Source organism: Sander lucioperca, chromosome 9, assembly GCF_008315115.2.
Source record: "Sander lucioperca isolate FBNREF2018 chromosome 9, SLUC_FBN_1.2, whole genome shotgun sequence".
Taxonomy (NCBI): Eukaryota; Metazoa; Chordata; class Actinopteri; order Perciformes; family Percidae; genus Sander; species Sander lucioperca.
The window spans coordinates 14,353,042-14,371,845 of record NC_050181.1 but is presented as its reverse complement, the minus strand read 5'-3'; the positions used below and the strand labels follow the sequence as shown (position 1 = coordinate 14,371,845).

Below are 18,804 nucleotides of genomic sequence, written 5' to 3'. Positions count from 1 at the left end.
ATAATTTTATTAATTAGCATACACGTAATAAAAAAAACACACCAAAACAATAAACAATAAAAAAATTGACATTTGTAGGAGTATGGGTGAAATTTATTTTATATTTGGGCTTGCCCTTGCTGAAGGGGTCAAGGTGGTCAGAACAGCGCTCTTTTGGAACCCCAGGCCTTCAAAAAGCTTATGTGGAAATTTACATTTAGGCTACCCATCACCCTCAAACAAAGACAATGACAAATGGAAAAAATACAATAAATAAATAACTTTTTCTAGAATACATAATTTAATATAAAACTTTAGAATAATTGTCCATATTGACTGGAAGTATTTGTGTCAACGTCTACCATTCCCACATCCCAAAAATCATGTGGTTATAACTCACATTATCAGTTATTGACAGTTTGGTTTATACCTCGCCTTAAATTTGAGGGACCAGATTTTTGCCAAACTGCCTGTATCCTCTAGGCCTACCTCTCAGAGATCAGATCGTAAAAAATCATTAGTCATCCTGCCACTGCTTTCCCCATTGTGACTGACCTGTCTAAGTTTAAAAGAGCAAGGTGACCAAAATAATAAAATTATGTAAAGGGTTGAATGCAATACAATTGTGATATTGACAAGGATCTTAGCGTCAACTATGGCGTCGCTCCTACAGCGTTGTGACCGTTTCGGAGTGATAAGGGGTGATAAGTCTGATTTTGAAGATCTGCAAGGTCTGCCAGCCAGTTAGCAAGCAAACCTGCCCTAAAAAGACTGCTTGCTGGTGAAGTGCTAATTTCAAAATGTTACTGTTACTCACATGAACACTGTAAAGCAATCGGGTGTTTTATTAATATTATGAATTACTAAAAGTTGTTTGAGAATATCTGTTTCTGTCTGAATCATTATAACACACCATTACAACTATCAGTGGTTTCTTTCTTTTCATTTTTATTTATTTATTTAAATTCAATACTTACTTACCCTATTAACCCTAGATTCTTTAAAAAGGAGACGTAACAATATTGTAGTGTTTTTTTTTTTTTGCAAATTCAGTGACTACACAGCTGATCAACACTGAACCAGTTGACCAAGTCCAAGTTACTCATTTTTGGAGGTGCACTCCAAAGGAGAAAGCTTATTTATTTTGGAACTGTCTTTCACAGGGATATTTTGTGGTACATTGTGTAAATTTTATCAAATATTATGTGAATCCTAACTTTGAATTTAAATGTTTTCATGAATGTAAAAAGAAAATTGATAATTTTTAAATCTGAAAAAAATCTGTTAGCTAAATTCACAAATGTAAATTTTATGCAATCTTCAAAGATTTAAACATGAAATGAAAATCTATTTTGAGTTTTGAGTTCTCTAAGAATATACATGCTGCAGTGTTTAAGGACTTAGAACTTAATCTGGAATGAAAGACTTTAGGAAACTGGAGGGACTCTGGAAATGTTACCACAATGACAATGGTTGTTTTTTTTTAACAGCCTTTTGAGTGGGCAGCCCACAGTGGCCTTTAACATATTTTCTGTCATTAAATCTAGATGTTTGCAAATGTTTATATTGTGGCAAAATTGGACATCTTTATTCACATAATTTGTCAAATAATTCTGGATGTCAACGTACAGATTATAGCCATATGAACATCTTTCCTCAACTAGTTCTGGCTGTCAGTGGACGTTTAGATTATGGCCAGATTGAACATCTTTATTTACCATGGGCTTTATGCCCAGCTGCACTACTTCCTGAACTTCAGCCTGCTCCTTTGTCTCCTGTCTGTCATTATTGGACAAACTGATCAATCCAGGTGTGTCTGTTTAATGTTGCTGAGACTACATAGGTGAAGCACACCTGGATTGTCCAATAATGACAGACAGGAAACAAAGGAGCAGGCTGAAGTTCAGGAAGTAGTGCAGCTGGGCATAAAGTCCATTATGGACCTTTTCTGAATGTCAACGGACGTCCAGATTATAGCAGTTGCCTAGAACGTCTTTTCTGAACTAGTTCTGGCTGTTAGTGGACGTTATGGCCAGAATGGACATCTTTATTCACGTAATTTATGGACTGTTTCTGGATGTCATCGGACGTCCAGATTATAGCCATTATGAACGTCTTTTCTGAACTAATTCTGGCTGTTAGTGGACGTTTAGATTATGGCCAGAATGGACATCTTTATTCAAGTCATTTATGGACTATTTCTGGATGTCATCGGACGTCCAGATTATAGCCAATATGAACGTCTTTTCTGAACTAATTCTGGCTGTTAGTGGACGTTTAGATTATGGCCGGAATGGACATCTTTATTCACGTAATTTATGGACTGTTTCTGGATGTCATCGGACGTCCAGATTATAGCCATTATGAACGTCTTTTCTGAACTAGTTCTGGCTGTCAGTGGACGTTTAGATTATGGCCAAATTGGACATCTTTATTCACGTCATTTATGGACTATTTCTGGATGTCTTCGGACGTCCAGATTATAGCCAGTATGAACGTCTTTTCCAAACTAATTCTGGCTGTCAGTGGACGTTTAGATTATGGCCAGATTGGACATCTTTATTCACGTCATTTATGGACTGCTTCTAGATGTCATCGGACGTCCGGATTATAGCCAGTATGAACGTCTTTTCTCAACTAATTCTGTCTGTCAGTGGACGTTTAGATTATGGCCAGATTGGACATAATTTCTCAGTGTCATTAATCGACTAATTGTGGTTGTCAATGGACGTTCAGATCATGGCCTGGACGGGCCGACGTGATATCAACCTGTTTTGTACGTCCACAGACGTCGCTTGCTCAGTGGGTAGAGTGGGGTACTGAGGGGTCAAAGTGGGCGTGGCCTATGGGACCCAAGTCTAAATTTACTACTTACACTAATGTGAACAACTTTAAATTTACAGTGTAGATAGACAATGGGTCATGGACCACACCTACCAAAAATTACACATGTGGACCACTAAGTGGCGCTATAATGTTTTTTTGCCTTTAACTCCCACATTACGAATCACACATTAGAAATCCTGACATCCACATGTTCCTTGAATCGAGCTGAATCACATGATATAGGCCACGCCCATTTCTGCTTAAAATCTTTTGCGCAATGCACAAAACCAACTTTTTTGAACTCGTCCTAGGCCGTGCGACGGATCAGCACGAAACCTGGTAGATAGCATCTCCAAATGGCCGTAACCAAAAGTTACTCAAGGAATTTTGCTACGTTAAAGTATGCGCATTTGACGACCAATCAAATTTTCCTAGCTAGCTACCACACACGTATCATATCTCGGCCAAATTAAATGTCATCAGCAAAGAACTAGAGGTCATTGTTCAACATCCCACTACGATGCTCTGTACCAAATGTGGTGAAGATCTGCCTTTAGGGGGCGCTACAATCAACGTAGATGAGTTTTGGCCCTTTTACTCAATCTATGTTAATGGCATATTTGCCACGAAAATGTACCACAGACCTTGCAGCTCACACTTCTCAATATTTACTGATGTTTCCCTCCTACCATTAGGTTTTGTTTTTGGCTTTTGTGTGCTCCACTGGTTTTTTACATTAAACAAACTTCTTAACCCACTTGACAAAGTTTCTACAACCTTCAGTGGACAAATGCAACTCTTTTCTCTCACTTTTTCAATCCAAAATCAACACCATTCATAGGCGCCGATACCGTGCAATTAAACATTGCAGTTGGTGCTAAGTGGAGCGTCTGACATAGTGTGATTGGTTATGTTGGTGTCATTGATTCTTAATTTCCCACGAAGCACCCACGGAGGAAAACATAAATGACGTCATTTGCAACAACTTGACGCCATTTGCAACAACCTGACCACCTCCCCTCCTCCTTCAACCATCACACCTGCCTCCCCCCCTCCACCCTCTCAGTCACTCTCTCATTTCTCTCTGCTGTCCCCTGTGGTCAGGGGGGTTAAGAAGTTTGTTTGTTGTAGAGCATTCTTAAAGGTGGTCTGTATATGCATGGAGATGAACTGTTGACCGCTACGTTTGCAACGGCGACGTACCGCAGACATCACGGCTTACGCCGCTCGATATTTACCGACGTTTTCCTCCCCGCCGCCAGGCTTCGGGTTCCGCTTTCGCGCACTCCCCGGGGCGTCGGGGGTAACTGGCGTGGGTGGCTTGGGCCCCGTCATAACTGCTTGCAGTTCTAGTTATCTGTTATAACTGTATGTGGAAACCTTCTTGTAATAATCTCCATCATTTACTTCAAACAGCTCCACACTCCTACTAACTACCTTATTCTCTCTCACCATGGAATTCTCAGTAACATTATGTCGGTACTATGAAGATTTATTTTGTAAAGTACGGAGCACCTTTGATGTATCGCTGTGCACAACTTCTATTCTGCACCTGTGTTGTATTTCTATCGAGAGATATGCTGTGTGTCAGCCTCTAACCTATAGAACTAAAATAAATGATCATGTTGTTGTCATCATGATCTTGGTTAGCTGTGGGGGTTTCTGTCGTTAGCTTCATAATTGTAGGAATAAACCAAGAAAAATGTGCCGCAACATGTTTAATTAATGCTATAATGGCAAACATTTTTGGACTTATTTTCTCATTTTACCTCCCAGTGATTCTAATGCTGTGTATCTACTTTAAGATTTTCCTAGTTGCACAGAAACAGGCACGCAGCATCCAGAACACAACCTGTCAGAGCAAAAAGTCTGGAGCAACTGTCAGTAAGAATGAAAGAAAAGCCACCAAAACTCTGGCTATCATTATGGGAATCTTTTTGATTTGTTGGCTTCCTTTCTTTCTTTGTACTACCGTTCTTTCTTTCAGTCATGTCTATGTCCCACTTCCTTTGATTGAATTACTTAACTGGCTTACACTGTCAAATTCAATGCTCAATCCATTTATTTATGCTTTCTTTTACAGCTGGTTCAGCTCAGCTTTCAGAATGATCATTTCTGGGAAAATAATTCAAGATGATTTTACCAACTCAAAACTGTTCTGATTTACTGTTATTCTATTGAATATGTGTTGAATAGACATGTCTATAATTGAAATGAAAGCAGTCACATGCACAAACACACACAATACTATACACTGTATTCTACCAGAGAAAAAAAAGTTTGAAATCCAGGTTTTAGTAGATTTCATCAACTTTTAAACAATAGGCTAATAACAAAAGAAATGTGAACAACATAATTGTGTCAATCAATTACAGGTACAACATGACACACAAGGTTGTAATTTTGATTTGATTGAAGTTTAGTATGGAAGGCTGTTTTTTAAAAGACCTCCTCAAGCAAGGTTTTGTGAGGCCTGGCTCTGCCTCTCTGGGGTTTACAGAGCTGAGGCTTTGAATATGGAAAAAACCTGGACCAGTTCAACCTCCGCATTACATTTCTTCAGTGCTGCCAAAAGAGGTGCATGACTATATTGTAAATTAAGTCACCCTCTTCAACCACAACTTGTTAAATGTTTTAATTTTAAATTGTTGGCAAGCACAAAATTAGACAGATGTTCTGTTCTTAGACTAATACTTCTTTTTTTTAAATAAATTTACAACAAACATTTCCACCCACCCATCCCACCTGCCTGACTACACTAACCTAGATCAGAAAGCAAAAAAGCATATGAATGTGGTTACATTTAGTCGTACGCAATGTCATTATGTGTATAGTAAATACAATATACATACATATTAGTGGAATACCTAAACTAAATTATTTTTAACATTTGGATTGCCGTGTGAATAGAAACAGAGCACCCAAATTATTTCTTATCCAGGCCCCGTTGTAAATACAAATTGACAAAAGCCAATAGCAATTGAACAGACATAGATACAAGAATAAGAAAGACAAAGCCACAGCCGTCCCATCAAACAGTAACAGGCCAGGACAAAGTTTTTTTTTTAAACAAAGATAGAAATAACTTGATGTATTTTGTTTGCTGAATTTACGATAGGGCTCAAATGATCACAAATCTGTCGTAGACAGTGTAAACTGGGTTTAAAAAGTCTCCCCTAACTCAACAACTGACAAAACGGCGTGATTTTTGAAGAAAGCCTGGGGATTTCTGTTTAATTTGACGTGTTGTCCGTCATTAAGATAGCGGGACATTTTAATGAGATTTTCCCTTTAAAAGTCAGGCGCATTTGTAGATACATAGATCCTTTCTTATTAATCCTTTGCAGGAAATTACAGTGTCACAGCAGCTTCAAGACATACATAACACCACACATTTACTCAAATATATCCATACCAATAAGTTAAAATACAAAAATATAAATAAGAGAAAGTTATTTTTGTACATTATAGAGTCGTATAGCAGCTGGTATGAAAGACTTCCTATACCGCTCCGACTTGCACATTGGTGCAATCAGTCTTTGACTAAAGGTGCTGCTGTTTATCACCTTCAGGAGGTGAAGTGGGTGTGCAGGGTTGGTCAGTATTGATTCTAGTTTATTTAATGTTCTAGCCAGTGCCACCGAGCCAGCCTTCTTGATGAGATGTCCACTCTGTTTCTGTCTGCTGTGCGGACGCCGTCTCCCCAACTGGCCACAGCAAAAAAAAAAAAAAAAACAGAGCACTGGCCACCACTGTGTGATAGACACTGCAGAGCAAAGGTTGGCAGATATGTACCTTGGCGCATTGCTACTATGATGGCAGATTTGTTAAGCAGGAAGGAGAGATTTTCAGGAGAAGAAACTGATCTGCTTGTGCGTGAAGTGAAAGCTCGCAAGCAGATCACATATGGCACGAGCATTATGCCAGTAAAACTCCACCAAGTAACGCAGGCATGGGAGGAGGTAGCGGTGAGCGTGTCCTCCTCTTCTGGCATCACTAAAACGGTCGCACAATGCAGAAAGCAGTACAATGATGTCAGGAGACAGGGGAAACAAAAGCTCACCGCAAACAAAGACTGGAAATGGGAAGAGGACCACCTACAAACTCCGACGAGCTAACGTCACACCCTCAGTGTGGAAAGCATTGAGGGATTTGGGGGGCTAGAGGTGGGCGTTCAAGGTAATGCAATGATGACATATCAATGTGTCCAAAGCATGTAGGCTTTTTGGGAAATTTGTTTATTTTACAATAACACGTCATCAAAAACATACAATAAATTAAATATAACTTTCATGCAGCTCCGCTGACAGAAGCTTGTGAGGCCGGTCCCAGTAGGCAGGAGCAGGGTGTAGTTATGGAGGGAGACGAGACGGTGGAGCAACCATCACTGAGGTCGGGAGGAGAGGCGAGCTGACCCACATCTCGATGCAGTAGCCTCATGAGGCAGGAGGACCATCCATTCCTCGAAGTCCAGCAGGCTGGATTTAGTATGCTGGCGAGGAAGTTGAGCGGCATCAGGCAGAGAGTTTGGCATGTCAACACCCGCCTGAGCCACTTGGAGATGTTGCTGCAGCCCCTTGGGTGCATAGCAGACAGTGTGGGAAGGCTCACTGACGCAGTTGAGCATCTTGTTCCTGCAACTCCACCTCCTCCGTCCACCAGATCCCCTCCTATCACCCGGTCCACCAGGACCACACTGTGCCCTGCTGCTCCTGGAACCTCCCGTGGCCAGTCCCATTGTCCTCCCGCCTGCGAACCCGAGGAGGAAGAAGGCCAACACCACTTTAAATTAAGAATTAAATCATTGGTATTGTTTTATTCAATCATGAATTAACAGTTTAAATGCTTAAATATTGGCTACCTGATCACTAATGTTAATAAACAATATTTGGTAAATATTGTTCAAAGATGTTTTTTTCACCATAAAGACACACTGAATTCCCTGGCTCGCATTGACTTAAAAAAAAAAAAAAAAACATTGGTAAAATGCAATGTGATTAAAAATCCACATAAATGCACTTTTAAATAAACAACTGAGCTTTCTTACCAGGCTACAGATGAAGCAGCTCTTCTGCCAGTTGATCTCTTCTCTCCCGTGCTGCTGCTGGCGTATTTGGGTTCATTGGCATCGGCACATGCAGTTCAGCATCACGCCTTCTAAAGTCCTGTAATCTGTCTTTATTTTTGTCCAAGACACATCCATGATGTGTCTTTACAGATAGAGTAGGTCTAGACCTACTCTATCTGTAAAGTGTCTTGAGATAACTCTTTTATTATTCTGTCTTACCAAAATATGGCTGTCATGAAAAATATGTTAGCCTTGGGAGATCAGGTGACCGACGATCACATGGCTGCTCGAGGCTGAAGCTCCTTGACCCATCTCCGGATTTTCATTAAAAATCAGGTCTATTCTTTTTTATTCAACGTCAATCATTTCATTTGTTACCACAGTGACTTAGTGGAATGCTTGCAAGAGCAAAAAAACAGGCCTCACTGCCGTTTAACTGCGCACAGAACTCAGCCAACTCTGCTAACATGGTGACGGTTAGCAAGGATTCTGATGCTAACGCGGACCTACGCATGGAAGAGGCTATGAAAAGGGTCCTGGAAAAGCAACAAAGCGGGCTTCAATCAGCGGTCCGCATCGCAATGAAGGAAGCGTTAGCAGAAATTGACACCTCGCTACAACACATCAGGACAGAGCTTGAGAGGCAGGGAATTACAGTAAGAGACCTAATCCAGCGACTAGACGAGGCACAAAAAGACAACAGACAGATGAGAAACACGGTGAAAGCCTGTATTGATGACCAGAAGAAATTTGAGTTGAAGTTGGCTGAACTGGAGGACAGATCGAGAAGAAATAATGTGCGCATCATTGAACTGAAAGAGGGCAGCGAAAAAGATGACCCAGTTGGATTTTTGCAAAATCAGTTGCCAAAATGGATCCCCTGCTTAGGGAACAGGGCTACCATCGAAATTGACAGGTCGCACAGGATCTACAGCAAGTGTGCAACGACGCGCACGCTGATTCTCAGTTGTCTGAGATACCAGGACCATCAGGCAATTATCCAGGGGGCGAGACAAGTATAGCAGGAAGGCCCGATTCGTGATTCCAATGAAACACTGCACTTTAAGCCTGACTACAGCGCTTTCACCGTCCAACGGCGCCAGGAATTTATAGGAGTGCAGCGTAAGCTGCATGCTAAAGGTATCCCAAACTTTCTTATTTATCCGGCAACTCTCAGAGTAAACCACGGAGGGAGAACGCTCACATTCACTGCACCAGAGGAAGCGGACAGGCTCTGTCGGGATCTGGATTTGGAGGAGGGGGACGTGGCGCCCATGTGGGGTGCTTCACGACCAGATTGGGAGCTGTCATCGGGCCCGGAGGGCGGCGTGGAGACCTCTTGTCCAGTGCAGGAGCCTGAGCGGGCGGACCCGGCGACTGTGGATTAGCGTATCTGGAACACTGTGCAAGTTTAACTCGAGGACACTGCATGTAAGTTTGGCAACCTGACTTTAAAGGAATGTTTGATGAGGCTGAAAACATGATGGACACGGACTGATCACTTTACATAGCCTACATCAGAAACTGGTAGCTGGTTCGAACGTGGTGTGTGAGTTTGAGAGTCAAGCTGTGGAGAAATATTTAATTAGACTGAAAGAACATGATAAACACTTATCTTATAATCTATATTTACTACTCTTACATGGTTTGTTTCCCACACAGCCTATTTCAGGGCGTAGTAGCTGGTCTAATCATAATGTATGAGCTTGGGAGCCGAGTTATAAGGAGCATTTGATTAGACTGCATTTTATAATCTATGTCTACTACTCCTACATGGCTGATTTGTAGGGCTGTCAAACGACTAAATTTTCTTAATCGCGATTAATCGTTGAATTTCTATAGTTAATTGCGATTAATTGCATGTTTTATCACATGATTAAAATTCTATTATTTTGTATTTCAGAACTGTTTTTAAGTACATATTAACAATGGAAAGCAATTCTTACCAGTGTATCTTGATTGGGAATCAAATGAATGCAAAGAAAGTGACTTTATGAACTTGATTTTAAGATTTGTATTTGTTTATTATATATTTAATCTAGTCACACATTTGAATCTAGAGTCAATATTAGGGTTGGGTATTGTTTGGTTTGGATACCGGTGCTAAAGCGGTGCTTTTAAAACGGTACCGGTGCCTTAATGGTGCCTGAACCGATACTTTTTAAGAAAGTTAAAAAAAAGAAGGGTACTAAACAGTTGGCGACATTAAAGAACGGCTTGTTTATTGCTAAGGCCATATTATCAAAATTAAATGTTTAATAATAATGTAATCACTATAACAATAACTTATTTCACTAGTAAATAGCTGTTGAATGACAAAAAACACCAGATGGGAAAAGGGCATTTAAGAACAACTTTGAATGCACCACGAGGCTGTAAATTACCAGTTGCATTGAACGCACCGTCTGTGTTTTTCAGACAATGGCAGGTGCATCCAAGGGGGTAAGCTTCTCCTCGGACCGCAAACCTCCTATGGCCCCATTTTGATGCTACCAAGCCATCACCTCCCGTTAGCATTCCATTGACTGCCATTCATTTTGGCGCCACTTTGACAGCAAATAACTTTACATCTGAAGTGTTTAAAGACTCTATTTGTCCATTGTTTATTTCTAAAGAAACACGACAATGTATAAAAGGCTCCATTACTTTGTACCTCACGTTATGGCTCCGTAGTAGACGTTTTTGTAAAAACAGGCTAACGATTGTGTCATAACCACGTGACTTACTGTCACATAGTAGAGGAATTACCGTGTAGTACAGGAGAAGCGCGCAGGCAGTTTCGTCTCACATTAGCTGTTTAAGTGTAATTACTAATGTTAACTAGCATTTTAGTTAGCAATAATTAGCCTGTGCCTATGTTATCTCCTTACATATACCTACACTATCCGTCTCTGCAAGATTCGGAATGATTGAGATTTCTCTTGGCACAGCTACCAGAAGACTTACAACTTTCAGACACGTTGCTCACGGCACATTTACGTCGTCTCTCTCAGTTGGAGGCTGCGCAGTAATGCTCAGCCATCACCGGAAAAGTGCTTCTAATATACTTCACTGGTCTCCGTCCAGAGCAACGGGATCTGTTGGTCCATTCTTATATACTGTCATGGGTGCATCCCAGTGTTGAATCCTCTACAGTGAAATACAGTCACACTTTACATCGTTTAGCGTTAGCTGTCAGCATTGTAACCATGTTTAATCTCGCTACTAGCTAGCGGTAGGCTAACGTTAGCTGCTGTTGAGTATAGTGTTAACTAGCGTCACGTGCAGCGATGTTTCTGTTGCCTGTAACTTCTGTTTCAGAGCATCAGAGAGAAGTGCAGACATATCAGTGGCACCAGAATGAGGCACCGAAATCCGTGTTGCTATTCCTGCAGCAGTAGGATGTGTTACGAGGAAGTACGGCAAAATAGTAGCCTGTTAGGCACGACGCAAAGCCGAGTGAAGTGAAAATAAATTAATAAATGGCGGCATGCGATTAATACGATTAAAAAAAATTAACGCATTATGCTCGGCCCTTGATCGCATGATTTGTTTTTCATACTGTTAATTTCAGAACTTAATAGATGGTTGGGACTTAGTTTTAAGGTTTTTTGTAACATTGTTCATGTTTAATATAGGAAAGCGCTAGACCTGTTTCAGTTAACCTGTGACTTTAGACAGGAGGGGCAGCTTTGAGCTGGAGTTTTTGTGCGAGCTGCGTTTGATGCGGCCACGTATCTTACAGAGAGGGAAGGGGGTCTGCGGTCTGGGAGGGCTAGGGGATTTATTTCATTTTTTATGTTTTCACCACATTGTGCTTAGATCTAACAGCTCACCCTATGCTACAAATTTATCAGTGAATTCCGGTAGGGTACTCAACACATGTATACGTGTACATTTTGAAGATGGCTGAACTTTCAATCCTTTCAGTTAACATCAGGGGGCTAAATGGACCGATCAAGGGTGGGAGAGGGTTTTGGTTCTTGTTCGAGTGCATTTGTGTGTTCTGTATGTTGTATGTTAAAAATATAAAAATAATAAAAAAAATGGATCATAAAAAAAAAAAAGTTAGGGTTGGGTACCGAACGCTGTACTTTTTTGGGTACCGATCGAAATACGTCGGTACTACCAAGAACCGATTCACGTTAAATCAGATGGTGCCAAATTTCGGTACCTGAGAGTGCATAAGCGCAAGCTTATCTGTCCTCTCTGCATGTTGACAGAGAGCAGGGCTCCAACACACCGTAGGTGTAAAAGATCCTCTCGACTGTAGGTGAGTGGTCCTCGGTTGCTGGTCTCTTGTACCAGCACCGAGTGGATGTTAGTAGTCCATAACAATAATATTATAAGTGCAATTCCGATTGCTTTGTAGAGCTCAAACATTGTCTCGACAATAGACAGGAGAGAGACTTCACAATAACACGAGACGCCAGCAGAGCTTGCTTGAGTTGAGTTTGCAGTCTGCTCTACTTTTATCATCATCGTTTATCTTGAAATATCTCCAAACTGCTGACATTACTTGACTACCTGCTTAACTGACGAGACGTGAGGTTAGGCACGGGTGTACTCACGCTCAACACCGTTCGCGGTTAATGTAGACGTTAATGCTTAGCGCATTGTTCGTTGCAGTACTCTCCGAAACACCAGAGGGCGTACAGACAAAATAATCTGTGAATGAGCAAGAAGTAGTAGAGAAGAATAAACCGGAAGTAAAGGAAAGCCTGGCAACAGTAGTAAACACAACAATGTTAAAACACTGACGTACTGCAAAACTTTATATTTATCTATCTATTTAGGCTAATGTCACGTTGCCATAAAGTGGTATCGGGTGGGGTTGTATCGGGGTAGTTTTACGAATTTGAGTACCAGTACATGAGCATAGTATTGGACCGACACCCGAGTACTGGTATCGGTATCTGTGCATCCCTAATTTTCAGTCAGGATTTAGAGTGTATCATTGCACAGAGACGGCATAGGCAAAGATTTCAAATGACCTTCTAATTGCTTCACGTAATGGACTTTGTACTTGTCTTCGTATTTGTCTTATTAGTGCTGCATTCAACACTTTTGACCATACCATTCTGTTATAGAGACTGGAACATTTAATTTCCATTAAAGGAAACACACTAAGCTGGATACAGATGAATCCTTCATGCACGCTAAAGTTCGCCATGGTGTTCCACAAGGCTCGGTGCTTGGACCCAGTGCCGGTGCCCTAGCCAAGACTAACCCTGGCCTTCCTTGCTGCAAAGTCATCTATCACATCATCAAATAACATCTGACAGGCAACTTTGTGGTTAATACTAATTACAGCCAGACAAATGAGGCGTTGTTGGCCCTAGGTACATTTTGATGAGCTTTGGTTTAGAAAAACTTGTGTCTGCTGAAGTTACTGTAACTGGTAGAGTCACAGCAATCCGGAGAGCAATCCACAAGTTGGGGTAGATTTCTGTGAACTGCTTTCCATGTATGAATTTCAGCAACTCAAGAGCTGTCATGCACTTTGATGGCAAGTCAGGTACATTTTTCAGCTCCTGGGCCAGCTCCTTCCCATCCAAATCAGACTGTCCTCCACAGCTTAATGTGTGTCCAAGGGCCTCTGCTTGCTTTATTAACTCTTGGTGTGGTAGGCTTTGGAAACCAAACTTGCTGTTCACATCTCCAAGAGTCAGGAATATCTCCGTAAGTGATGAGATGGCAGCATCAACAACTATGTTAAAGAAGGTCACCTCCAGATTTATCAGGGCATCATGCAATGGCTCATCAGGAGACTCATAGGAAAAGTGCCTCTTTGTGGACCTCAGCCTCATTTGTGTAAGAACTGGTCTAAACGTATCATCAGGCTTCTTTACATAGCAGAGCGAGCATAATAGGGTTTTAACAAATGCATGTGGCTGTACAGACTTCTTTCGGTTTTGGGTTGAGATAAAATAGTTCAGGTCTGACACTTTTCGGAGAACTTGGCCCGAAAAGGAGAGCCAACCAACGGCAGAAGTGCCAGAACCTGATCACCTGGACTAAATTCACTGCATTCTCCATGCCGTTCATAAAGAGTTTCATTTTATTCGGAGCTTCCTGCAGATTATCTCTCGCCAGTTAATTTGCATGGTACAACCGCTGTCTGAAACCATTTACAGTACATAATCTATTAAATTGGTTGGAGCCTCCTCAGCTTGCCAGTCATTATGTAGTGAGGCTAAAGGGCCTCTAACTTTGTTTGTGACCAAAGACCAGGTCATTAGGACTAAAGCCCAAACTCTCTTGGGACACCTCTCTGGCAGCTAACATTAGCCACAGTAACCCCTCCTCCCAGTCACGGTCCAGCTCAGTGCAATATGCATGGAGAAGAGACTACTAGACTTCTAGAGCTCCTTGGCTCTGAGCATGGTAAGCGCTGGACTGAGAATGTTTGACATTTAGCTGCTTTAACACCTCTGCAAACAACTTTGAACAGAAGTTAGAACCCTTATCAGACTAAATAAACTTCCAGATACCAAAAATAGACAGGCACTGTGTCAGAGCTTTCACAACTGACATAGTGGTGATGTTTCTGAGGGGATAAGCAGCAGGATAACGTGTAGCCTGACACATCACTGTAAGCAAAAAGGTATTTCCAGGTTTTGAGCGTGGCAAAGGACCAACACAATCAATGATCAGATGCTCAAACTGTTGTTCAGCAACTGGAATGGGATACAGATGGGCAGGCTTAATTACCTGATTTGGTTTACCAGTTAACTGACATGTGTGGCAAGTCTTAATAAAAGCTGAAATGTCTCTCTTCAAACGAGGTCAGTAAAAATGTCGCAAAACTTGATCATAGGTTTTCCTTGCACCTAGATGCCCTGCTATGCTATCCTGAGCCGTCTGAAGTACAGTAAGTCTAAACATAGAGGGCAGAACAATTTGCACAATTTCATCCCCCACAAAACAGTCTCCCTGGGGAACTCACATTCTCACCAACAGGCCATGGAGAAAATAACCACAGGCTGCACTCTCCACCTCATCATCTGGAAGAACCTGGGTGTACAGAGCCTGAAGTGTTGGGTCATCTCTTTGCTCTTTTAAAAGATAACTGCAAGGCAGAGGCACAGGAAATACAGGCTCTCTTTTCTTAACTGGGCTATCAAGACAGGAACCATCACTGGCTTGACTCATAGCTTCTGTCACTGCACAATTGGAAAGCACCAGAGAAATGTTTTTGGGTGACTCAGAACCTTCTACCTGGTGAGTTGGAGTATTCACCGGAACAGATGAAACAGGCCACATAAGATTTCCAGCCAGGTCATTTCCTAGAATGACGTGTACTCCCCCCATAGGCAAGGAAGGGCACACTCCCATGGTCACTTCACCTTACACCAGATCTGAGAAGAGTGTCAATTTATGCTGTGGGACAGAAAAAAACAGTCAAACCCATCCCCTGGACAGCAACACTGGAACTGGTGTCTGTCTCAGAGGAGAAAGATACCATAGAGTCCACAATAAATGAGTCAAGTGCCCCTGAATCTCTTAATATATTTACAGGAACTTTCCTATCACTCCCAACCAGTGAAACATAACCATCAGCTACAAATGCAGCATAACCGGGATCAATCTCCTCATTAGCAGAGGAAATTGTCTGCAGTTGCTCCATCACAGGAACCTCAGTCCCCGACTCTGATAATGAAGGTTTTGTGTGTTCCTGTACAGCAGCAATGACACGACTTTGCTCTGCACACAAAGACACAGCAGCTGCAGATGATTTTGCCCGGTGGGCCGGTAGTGTTTCGAGGCTGCGAGGGCCGGTCTGATAATAGTCGCTGTAAAAAGCTGTGCAGCTTCAGGTTTATTATGGATGCGCTCTGCTGTCGACATGCTGCGGCAGATGTGACGCGTTTGTGCTGCGTGTATTTCTGCCGTAGTTTAAATTTTCCACCTCCAATGTATAGCAGCGTACAACCACTTCCCTAAACCTTGTCTCATTCAGAGACCAGAGACCCAAACGGGGCTCTGTCTGTCAGAAGGTCTGTGATCTACCGTATCAGCAGAGCAATCACGTAATGCACAGCAGACTATAGTGCAGGTAGATTATTTTCTGAAATATAGTGACTTTATTCTTGTAATAGCCTATTATAACTATTTTTCTCAAAATATCACGACTCCTTCAAATCTCAGAGAACACAGACGGGATGAGTTATATTTTGAATGAGACAAAGTTTTGAACATGAGCAGAAATCTTGCTCAAACACCTGAAATATTAGCCTACAGTCCAGGGGTTTATTAATAAATTAAAATGAATAATGTATAATTGAGGTGAATACAATTATTCACCTCAATTATACATTATTCATTTTAATTTATTCATATATAATGCACATTTAAGGAGGTTACTTCCCCAACAAAAGATGCAAAAGAGGAGGGAGGAGTAAATTATGCCTAGGCTACATGTGTGCTGACTCAGATATGATTAGAAAAGTCGATCCAAAGGAGAGGCCAGTTATGATTAGGCCAAATGTTGGTGCTAACATCTACAAAATGGAAGCTAAAATGAACATACACAGGCTATTAACAAGCTGGGCAAGCCGATCGCTGTTTTGCATTGCTTTCAGTTTATTTAAATGGGTCCGGGCTAAGCCCCGAACCTCCTCAAGTCCTAGAAACGCCCCTGCTCAAGGGCCGGTGGTCTACGAAATTTCCCAGTACATTTTTTGGTCCCACTCCGCCCCTGATTCCGAGTGGTGCGCAACGCAGGGCTCCAGACTACCTTTTTTTTTACTAGGACCACTATAGCCTACCCTGGAAATCCAGAGTTCTCGCGAGAGCACAATTTGAATTTGCTCAGCGAGTCACTCTGGCATTGAGTAATGATGCTCATTAACTATGCCCTTGTAGCCGAGCTGCACCAATCACATCGGTGTATCTGATATAGGCGGGACAGAGGCGAGCTAAATAGATGATGACAGTTTAATCTACCAGTTAGCTCCGCTGGTAGCTAAGCGTATGGGGCTCTGGATACGTCACTCCGTGTATTGTTGTGATTGGTCATAGTGTTATCCAATTGTGTGCAGTGAGATTTTCAAATGCATGCTTGGTGCCGCCCCTCGAGTTCGGCCATTTTCTATACTCAATGACAGAGGCTAACTGTAGCCCCTAACCGATAATGCTTTGGGTATAAATACACAAACTACAATGCACTTTTTTATTTTAGTTCACAGTAGGGCTGGACTGGGACAAAAAATCGGCCCTGGCATTTTTGGCCCAGGCGGCCCACACCCACCGTGACTGGTCAGACACATTCCCTGCAGACAGTCCTCTTAAAATATGCGTGCATTCTATGATATGAGTTGCCTAGTGTTCTGCGTTTATGTGATAGTTTTGGATCCTTCAAGAGGGGTCTTAAGACTTATCTGTTGATCTTACACTTAAATAATTAATTAATTAATTGTTAGAGTTATGATTTGTATTTATATTTATTTATGGTATTTGTTTATTTTTTATTATTGATATTTGATATTGTATTGCCATTATTGTTATTATTATTATTTTGCTTAACATTGGCTTAGCAACTTTTAAAAACTGTTTACTGTTCATTTTAACTATTGTAAGATTCATATTTTGTCACTTTGGACGGTATTATATGCTAAATACAATAACCATAACCCTTCCCAAAAGCTACAATAAAGCTGAGAGTAGTATATGCCATGGAAAAGAGCACCAATACAAGAGAAGCATTGTACTCACTCACTTTTGATTGACGACCTGGAGGCCAATGTCCATACTCAAATGCAAGTAATTGCCAAAGACAAAGACTTTAAAGTATAATTTCATATTATTTAATAACATTTAAGTACAAGCATTGTCAGTAAAGTCAGTCAAAATGTTGCGTTGGCCCACACCAATGAACAATAAAGTTTTACTCGAACAAGGTAACAATTAAAAGAGTGAGAAACAGAGAGAAATGTCAGCTAAGTTAAGGTATAATTAATTTAGCTTACATGCCTGGGCAATGTAGAGAGACAGCTGTATACACATGAGCCTAGTAGAACAGACTGCATAGATCACACTTTAACTTTAATGTTACAGCCAAATTGCTTGTTGTCGTTATGACGTGAGGGGCACATAACGCGCGTGTGCGCGCGCGCACACACATACACACACACACACACACACACACACACACACACACACACACACACACACACACACACACACACACACACAGCCTCCCTCCCTTCCTGAGAGTCCCTGTTAATTTTCCTACTCCTTACCACGTCGTCAACTACTCTCTCTTCCATCTTTTCCTCACTTGCTCCCATGGCCCTGTCATGGTCACTCTCCTCCTCCTCGGCTTCTTCCCTGTCATGTTGTTTCTGCTTCTCTACCAGCCACCTCTACTTTGCATCTTTGTATCTCATGCAAACCCACATCTGATTGGATGACCACATTTTCTGTTGATTTAGGTAATGAGATAGGGGTTTATAAATACTGAATCAAGTCCAAAACCTCAGCACAGTGGCAGTGAATAAGAACACGTAACACTGTCCTTGCATGGATTATATTGAGGTGTTACATTTACCTGGTAAGGGACACAAACTGAAAAGCTCAAATTAACTGAAAATGATCATGTCTTGTTTTCTTGAAAAGGATTGCTGTTGCTGTAATTGTACATATATGCTGACTCAATAGATGTTAATACTTAAATATTAAATAAACATTATAGATTATTATTTCAGATATCAAAAAAGCATGGAACCAGAAGTGACTGTCAACGGGACTTACACTGTTAATGGCATACATCCCTGCTATGAATTAGATAATACAAGTTATGTATTTACAAGCAACCCTTCCATAGTATGTGTTCCTTGGTATACTATCTGTCGCCACAATATGTGGAAACCTTCTTGTAATAATCTCCATCATTTACTTCAAAGAGCTCCATACTCCTACAAACTACCTTATTCTATCTCTGGGTGTGG

General features: G+C 41.4%; 1 protein-coding gene across 1 annotated transcript in view; it reads right to left on the bottom strand.

Annotated features, from left to right (window-relative positions):
* The window catches only part of LOC116049941 (uncharacterized threonine-rich GPI-anchored glycoprotein PJ4664.02-like), a 243,525-nt gene that overhangs the window by 127,698 nt on the left and 97,023 nt on the right, over positions 1-18,804 (bottom strand). The gene's annotated exons all lie outside the window — the stretch shown is intronic.